Source organism: Sinocyclocheilus grahami, unplaced genomic scaffold (assembly GCF_001515645.1).
Source record: "Sinocyclocheilus grahami isolate Dianchi unplaced genomic scaffold, SAMN03320097.WGS_v1.1 scaffold2237.1, whole genome shotgun sequence".
In the NCBI taxonomy this organism is placed as follows: domain Eukaryota; kingdom Metazoa; phylum Chordata; class Actinopteri; order Cypriniformes; family Cyprinidae; genus Sinocyclocheilus; species Sinocyclocheilus grahami.
In genome coordinates, this window is record NW_015507416.1 from 27,551 (window position 1) to 35,120 (window position 7,570).

Genomic DNA, 7,570 nt, shown 5'->3' on the forward strand with positions numbered 1-7,570 from the left:
TGGAGAAATTGCTTATGTTGCTCATTTCTAATACAACACCCCACTAAATCTTTAATCTAAAACATCTGACTCAGTTTTGCAGATACCCAGTGGGTCACGATTAGCTGAAGCAGGTATGTTTACTGTGTAAAGCAGAGAGGTGTCCTGTTGGGCTTGGCCTTCTTTATAGATTCATGGTCTGTCTGTAATATGCTGTTTTCATTAGTGTTCCAGAAAACTTCACAAAAATCGATAATTCAGATTTACTGCAACATATCTAATATACTTAGACGGCAGGTCCTGTGTATCATACATAGGCAGTTTTACCTTTTCTCTTAGCATGAAAATATGGAGTCTGATGAAAACAGCAGAAAACTGAGGAATAATTGGCTATGCTCACATAACATTTCATTACGCAAACGCATTGCAGCCTTTATGTATTACAGGTGTAAATGTAGTGTGTAAATTATATATATGCTTGACTGCACACACTGGGATTGTGGACTAGAAAATGTCATGATAGAATCTAAACATGCAGTGAGGAATTCCCTGATCTCGGAACTTCTTCATCTCTGATAATCAAGAGCATTTAAAGTTAAATGTCTAAAATATGTAACGAATCAGCTCATGCGAAATATTAATAATTAACCATAACTAGTTATAATTAATTATGAATATTTTAGATCCGCTGTAGATATTTAGCTGACCTCTCAGGGTCAACTGTCTTGTCAATTCTAAGAACGTTAATTTCCTGGTTAAGGGAAATAACTTTCTTACTGTACAATTCTACAAAAGCTTGTAGCATAAATCTGCATGATTAAGTGACTCCAGTTATGAGCAAACAATGAACCACGTCAAGTGTGATACAAGTAAGGTTTTATTAACTACATAAACACTTAAACTAGTCTAACATACTACATAAACACATAAACTGGTCTAACATCCTACATAAACACATAAACTGGTCTAACATACACATACACACACACACACATGCATACCGTTGGTATAGGAAAGGGTTAAAGCTTAACTCAGTACAGAAAAGAGACACAAGGAATGAAATTTATGGAACCATTTGCATATTCAGCAGATCTACACCTGAGGGAAACGTCAGATTCTTAGTTCAAACACACCTTTGTAAATAGGTGTCACTGATACTTAATGTATCAATTAATTAGACTAAGTTTGATACTTGCGAGTCTCGTCTGTCTGAAAATAGATCCTGATGCAGAGTATTTGTTAAATCTAGCTAACAAAATATATATTGTGTGTTTGAGTGGTCCAGACACTACAATAGATACAGAAAAAAATGCAGCTTGTTATGTACAGTGTGACAGTATTCTGATGACAGTACATTTTGCCCCATAATGCTGATTACTGTAATGCAGGAACAATTTGTTTCCTCATTAAATCAGCATGTACTTAACAAATAGGCTTTAATTTATATATATATATATATTTTTTTTGAGATTCAGTTGAACATTAACTGTTTTTCATTCTAGAAACAAATATCAAAACAGGGATCAACTTTATTCGTGTGCTGACAGGTCGCCTGTATCATTTTAATTTTAGATATAAATTGAAATCCCATAATGCATGAATATCATCTAAACAGAAATGAAATGCAGAGCAGAGCATCTGCAGATATCAGCTTACTAAAACAAGGTTCTCTCTAAAGATTTGAGGAGTTATTTGCTTGTAGAACAGTGACCTTTGCTTAATCTTGAAGATCTACACTGGCTTGTAGTCTCAATATGCTGATACGGCTGGGGCTTCAGAAGAGATACCCTGTTCTTCGAAAATCTGCATGCTCTGTGTAATTTTAATGGTAAAATACTATAATTCCACAGTAATACTACAAAAGATGTTATGGTAAATACTTTTAAAAAACGTTAACAGTAAAATCCAGTAAAAAAAAAAAAAAAAAAAAATGTGGTTAGTGAAAAGCTAAACTTTTTAAGTTACTGAAATAAAGCCCTAAAGCACATACATAACATTTGTTCACGAGTCTTTTGAGAACTGGATGTCTTAGACTAGAGTTTTTGCCACAAAATGATGTGAAAATCATCCTGTAAACTCATTCACAGAAAACAATATATTAATTTAACATTCGTAAGACATGTTGTGTGATAGAATGCTTGTATGAGAGGGAGTGACATTGGCCATGGATATTTAGTGATTCACACCTGAGAAACAAAGGGCCTCACAAAATGAGCCATCAGTCAGTAATGTGTCTGTGAAGCAGGTAACAAAGAATGTGAGGAGAGTAAAATAATGGGGATTTGTATTTGTATTTTATTTATAACACAGTACAATAATCAATGTGGTTGTCATAATGGTGGTTGTCAGTATATTATAATCGGTATGTTAATGTTATTGTCAGTATTTTATGACGATATCAGAATTTAATACTTCAAGATTTTAGCTGTTAATAATTTTTTCGTTTACTGTAAATTACTGTAAAGTTGTTGTCCTTAATATTGCTACCACAATTCTATGAAAAATAAAAATCTGTCAATCAATGCTGCTTTTTTAAATTAAATGTGTACAAGACCTGTCATTTTTGTAATGAAAGGTCATTAAGCAAGAATTAAACAAGCATGTTGTCACGATCGCTACTGTGAGGGAGCGAGGAACGAGGAGACGTGGAGTACATAAACGAGGAGACTTTAATAACATCAAGGGAACCAGGAAAACACACGTAGCTGAGGAGGTTGACAAACAATACCGGACACCGAACTAAGAACAGGGAACACTTTATATATACAGATGACATGACGAGGGGATGCCAAGACACACCTGGGATCAATATAACTAAATGGGAAACACCTGGAACAAATGATAAGGACAGGAACGGGAAGGACCAAATATGGGCATAGAAACACATGGGGAGCAAAACACACACAAAACACGGAACAGAGTCTGACATTACTCCCCCCTCCTGGAAGATGCTCTGGAGGCCTCTCAGGACAGGCTTACAGGGACGGACGGCCTCCAGGGCGGTATCCGTTCCGGATCAGGCAGCTCGGGGAGCCATGGCGGATCAGGCAGACTAGGAAGCCATGGCGGAACAGGCAGCTTGGGGAGCCATGGCGGAACAGGCAGCTCGGGGAGCCATGGCAGAGCAGGCAGACTAGGAAGATATGGCGGAGCAGGCAGACTAGGAGGCTGTGGCGGAGCAGGCAGACTAGGAAGACATGGCGGAGCAGGCAGACTAGGAGGCTGTGGCAAAGCAGGCAGACTAGGAGGCCACGGCGGAGCAGACCGTTCAGGAGGCCATGGCGGAACAGGGCGCTCGGGGAGCCTGGCCTCGGCATTCAGTCCGGCCTCCACGGATGGACCCCTACTACCCCCCCAAAAAAAATCCTTGGTGAGAATATAGTCTTTAGAGGCCCTCCATAGACCTAACTCGGGAACTGTGTGCCCTCCCTGGGTTTGACGTGAGGACTGGAGCCCTCCTTGGGCTGGACATGGGGACTGGAGCCCTCCTTGAGGTTAACTAAGAGACTGGAACCCTCTATGGGCCAAACTCAGGGACTGGGGTCCTCTCTAGGCTAAACTCGAGGACTGGGGCCCTCACTGGGCTAAACTCTGGGACTGGGACCCTCTCTGGGCTAGACAATAGGACTGGAGCCGACACTGGAGCGATCTCTGGTATAAAATCTAAGGGGGGAAAAATAACAAATGTTGCTCAATTCTAATCCAACACCCCACTAAATCTTTAATCTAAAACATCTGACTCAGTTTTGCAGATACCCAGTGGGTCACGATTAGCTGAAGCAGGTATGTTTACTGTGTAAAGCAGAGAGGTGTCCTGTTGGGCTTGGCCTTCTTTATAGATTCATGGTCTGTCTGTAATGTGCTGTTTTCATTAGTGTTCCAGAAAACTTCACACAAATCGATAATTCAGATTTACCGGGACATATCTAATATACTTAGACGGCAGGTCCTGTGTATCATACATAGGCGGTTTTACCTTTTCTCTTAGCATGAAAATATGGAGTCTGATGAAAACAGCAGAAAACTGAGGAATAATTGGCTATGCTCACATAACATTTCATTATGCAAACGCATTGCAGCCTTTATGTATTACAGGGCAAATGATGCCCTTAGTGTGTAAATTATATATGTGCTTGACTGCACACACTGGGATTGGGGACAAGAAAATATCATGATAGAATCTAAACATGCAGTCAGAGAAGAATGAGGAGATGTGGAGTACATAAACAAGGAGACTTTAATAACATCAAGGGAACCAGGAAAACACACGTAGCTGAGGTTGACATAAACAATATCGGACGCTGAACTGAGCAAAACACACACAAAACATGGAAAAGAGTCTGACACATACAGTATTTATATTTAAAAATGTATGTTTTTTTGTTGCTTGGTGACACATGAAGCTTGAGGCTTTAACTTATTTTTTATATTTTCATTGGGAGAGATAAATATTAACTGGCCAACTTTGCTGGATAAACACAATCAAGCTGTATGCAATATCAGCACAACTGTGTTTATGGCCAAATTTTGTTATTCGGTACAACAGTTATCTTGATATTGCTTAATTCGATGTGCAATATAAGGCCAGTTCACAAGAACATACTTGATATTGTTATGAGCTATTGTACACATACATTCGAAATATTTTGACATTATGATTGAGATAAAAAATTTAAACTGAACTTAAGCTTACCTAAAACTTGCCTTGAAAGAAAATAAATTTCCTACTTCAGGAATCACAAAGTTCTTTCAAATATAAACAAAACGAATTGGCAAAGCAGCTATCAGATAAAACAAGGATCATTTTGACAGCACCTTCCTATGGGACTTGCCAAACAGTTATCGGTGTAGAAATATTGCTTGTTTCATCATGTAGGATATCAGACCGAATCAGACAATCTCAGATTTGGTCAAACATGGTTGAGGCACGAGGAGTCAAAAAATTCCACTGTCATCCTTGTGCTCTGTGTCTCCCTATTGAATCATAAAAGACTCTCGTTTTTGTGAAATCTCCATGTCTCCTCGTTTCCGTGCTCCAGCGGATTGTGACAGATTGAATGCTGTCTATTTCGTCTGTTTCTTATTTTCATTATTATTATTCAATGCAAAAGTTAAAATAAATGTTTTGAATGACTAAGAAAATATTTTCTAAATGCACCATCTTCAACCGAGTATCAAAGGAAAGAGTGCAGTATATTTCATGCTGTTGGATTTCTATATCTCAACAAATCTCAAATGGAAGTTCTACCATTTAAACGGTGAGCACTTTCTGCAGTGTTGTAATAGCCAACAGAAAGATATGATCAAATGCTGTATCTGCTGGTTGGTAGCCACAATATTATGGTAGTCAGAGGCAATTATATATCAGGGAAGAACAGTCAAATCAATAAGTCACATAGCCTTTAGCACTGAACAGCACTAGCGCTTTGATCAAATGTGACTTGACACTTAGTTTGTAGTGATATGTTTGTGATATACAGTGTTTATGAACATGACACAATTACATATGACAATTTAGAGGCAAAACAAAACTCTGCAATCATTGCTTTGCCCAAGGCTTTGCAACCATCCTTTGATGACCAAGATTAAAGTTTATTGGGCCATAGATCATCGTGCCAACAACCAGTAATCATGCTCATGCAAACGTGCCCACTGCAACAAAAAAAAAACATAAAAAAACTTTTGATTTATTTATTGCTATGACAGCAAATTTATTTAATCTAAATTTAGTCACATCACACCTCCTACAGACCATTTGTTTTAACCTTAAAATTCTGTCATCACCTTTGTCTACCTAAATATCTCTTCAAACTCATATGACTTGTTCCCCTATAAAGGGCACGGTTATCAAAATGTCAAAGCTGCTCTTTAACATCCAACATAAATGCATTGTGATCCCTGGCTGTCAACCTTAGCTGCAATCTATGGAAAAATAAAATAAAACTTTTAACTTACTATATAATGAAAATGTTTTTTTTAAAAATCAATTAGTCCTCAGGTACCAATCCTTGGATTTTTTTTAACTGATATATATATTTTTTTTAATAAATGCCTTGATTATACTGATAAATCATACAGTATATCATAGGAGGTGGATTCACTGGTTCCAAAATTTATCAGATTATCTATTGAGTGTTGCCTTTTTTTAGGCTGATTCCTTTTTTTCCATTGGTGTCTCTTGTAATGCACCATGTTCAGAGTTTGTACAGAAAAGCTATTGTGCCTTTTCCTCATATTTCTGAGGTTTGTAATCTAATCGATTGCTCATAGCCTACTGTTTTGTGAGCAGTAGTTACTATTACTAACTACTGCAGTTTTCAGGGCTGTGCTCCAGCTGTGTAGTGTTGCCGCCTACACAAAGACCCTCAACGTGCTGAAAGATTGTGACGACTTCTGTAAATTGTTGTTAAATTGCTTGCTATTATACGGTCTTGTATTACTCACTCTTCGATCTATCCCACTGTGTCCATTCCAGGAATTATTGAGAGTTATTTGTGCACTTCCTTTTATGTGTCACGTATGTCCAATAATCATTTGTCCACATGTACTTGTTATCTCTTGGTGCTAATGCTTAGAGGCACAAAATAATTTTAATTCATCCCTTTACACAGCTTTTGCCGTCAATGATTTAATATCCGCTTCTTATGACTATGTTTTCTAAAGTCAAATTAATAGTTTTTGCATATTTGTTGGCACAATTAAAAGTACATTTCCAACTTAGCTAAGTTATTTTCTTTTTTTTAATCATAAACATGTTGTCAGCGATATAAACACTAAACATTACCGATGCAGTGCATCTCTAGCAGGTTGTGTTGTGTTCTTCTTGCAGCTTGCTATTGAGTTACCTAGATATGCATGTACACATGCACAGAACGCTGGCTTATTTGGGCTTCCTTGCTCACTGGTCTCTGAAATGATCCAAAAGGACATGGAGGTCCATTTCAAGCCCCAGTGGAACTCCTGTGCAATGTTCTCTGAGCTTTGAATGATTTAGAATCGGTTGTTTTCTCTGCTGCAATCCCTGGTGGATTCAGGCTTCCGTCTTTTCACAGTCTGCTAGATAACAATGTTGGTAAAGCACAATAATGTGACACAAAGGAAGGAAAATTTTGACTTTCCCCATAAAAGTTAAATAAGTAATGCCCCTTAACTACAAAATATGCCAAGTATGGGAAGAGAACTGTATTTCACTGCAGAAATCTAATTTCACTGCTTGCTTCGAGAATCTAATTGGGTTTCATGTATTTCGAGGATACAATTGGACATTGTGTGCCTTAATTTGTAAACAAAAGATACACATGATAGAAAAATTAATACAGGATCTAGTTTTTTCCTTATCTAGAAATCAGCTTTTTAGCTTTTGAAGTAAATATCAAAGCCTACTTTGACAATGACAATTAACTATGACAATTATACCAAATCATATTTTTAATCAATAGTTGCAAACCAGGCTCATAAAAGAAAAAGAAAAAAAACATGACTCTATGTACTACTGAGCCCTTAAAGGGACATGGTGGTGGAAAAAATAAAATAAAAAAATCAGGGTGAGGTGAAAAAATTCGGGGTGGGAGGAAAAAATATTTTTGAAATG

At 37.5% G+C, this 7,570-nt stretch overlaps 1 long non-coding RNA gene across 1 annotated transcript in view; it reads left to right on the forward strand.

Moving 5' to 3' along the window:
* Positions 1 to 1,736, forward strand: part of LOC107574457 (uncharacterized) — a 6,186-nt gene extending 4,450 nt beyond the window's left edge. The window contains exons 2-3 of the long non-coding RNA XR_001607677.1: positions 850 to 853; positions 1,727 to 1,736. This is a non-coding gene — a long non-coding RNA (uncharacterized lncRNA). The remainder of the gene's footprint in view (positions 1 to 849; positions 854 to 1,726) is intronic.
* The last annotated feature ends 5,834 nt before the right edge of the window (positions 1,737 to 7,570 follow it).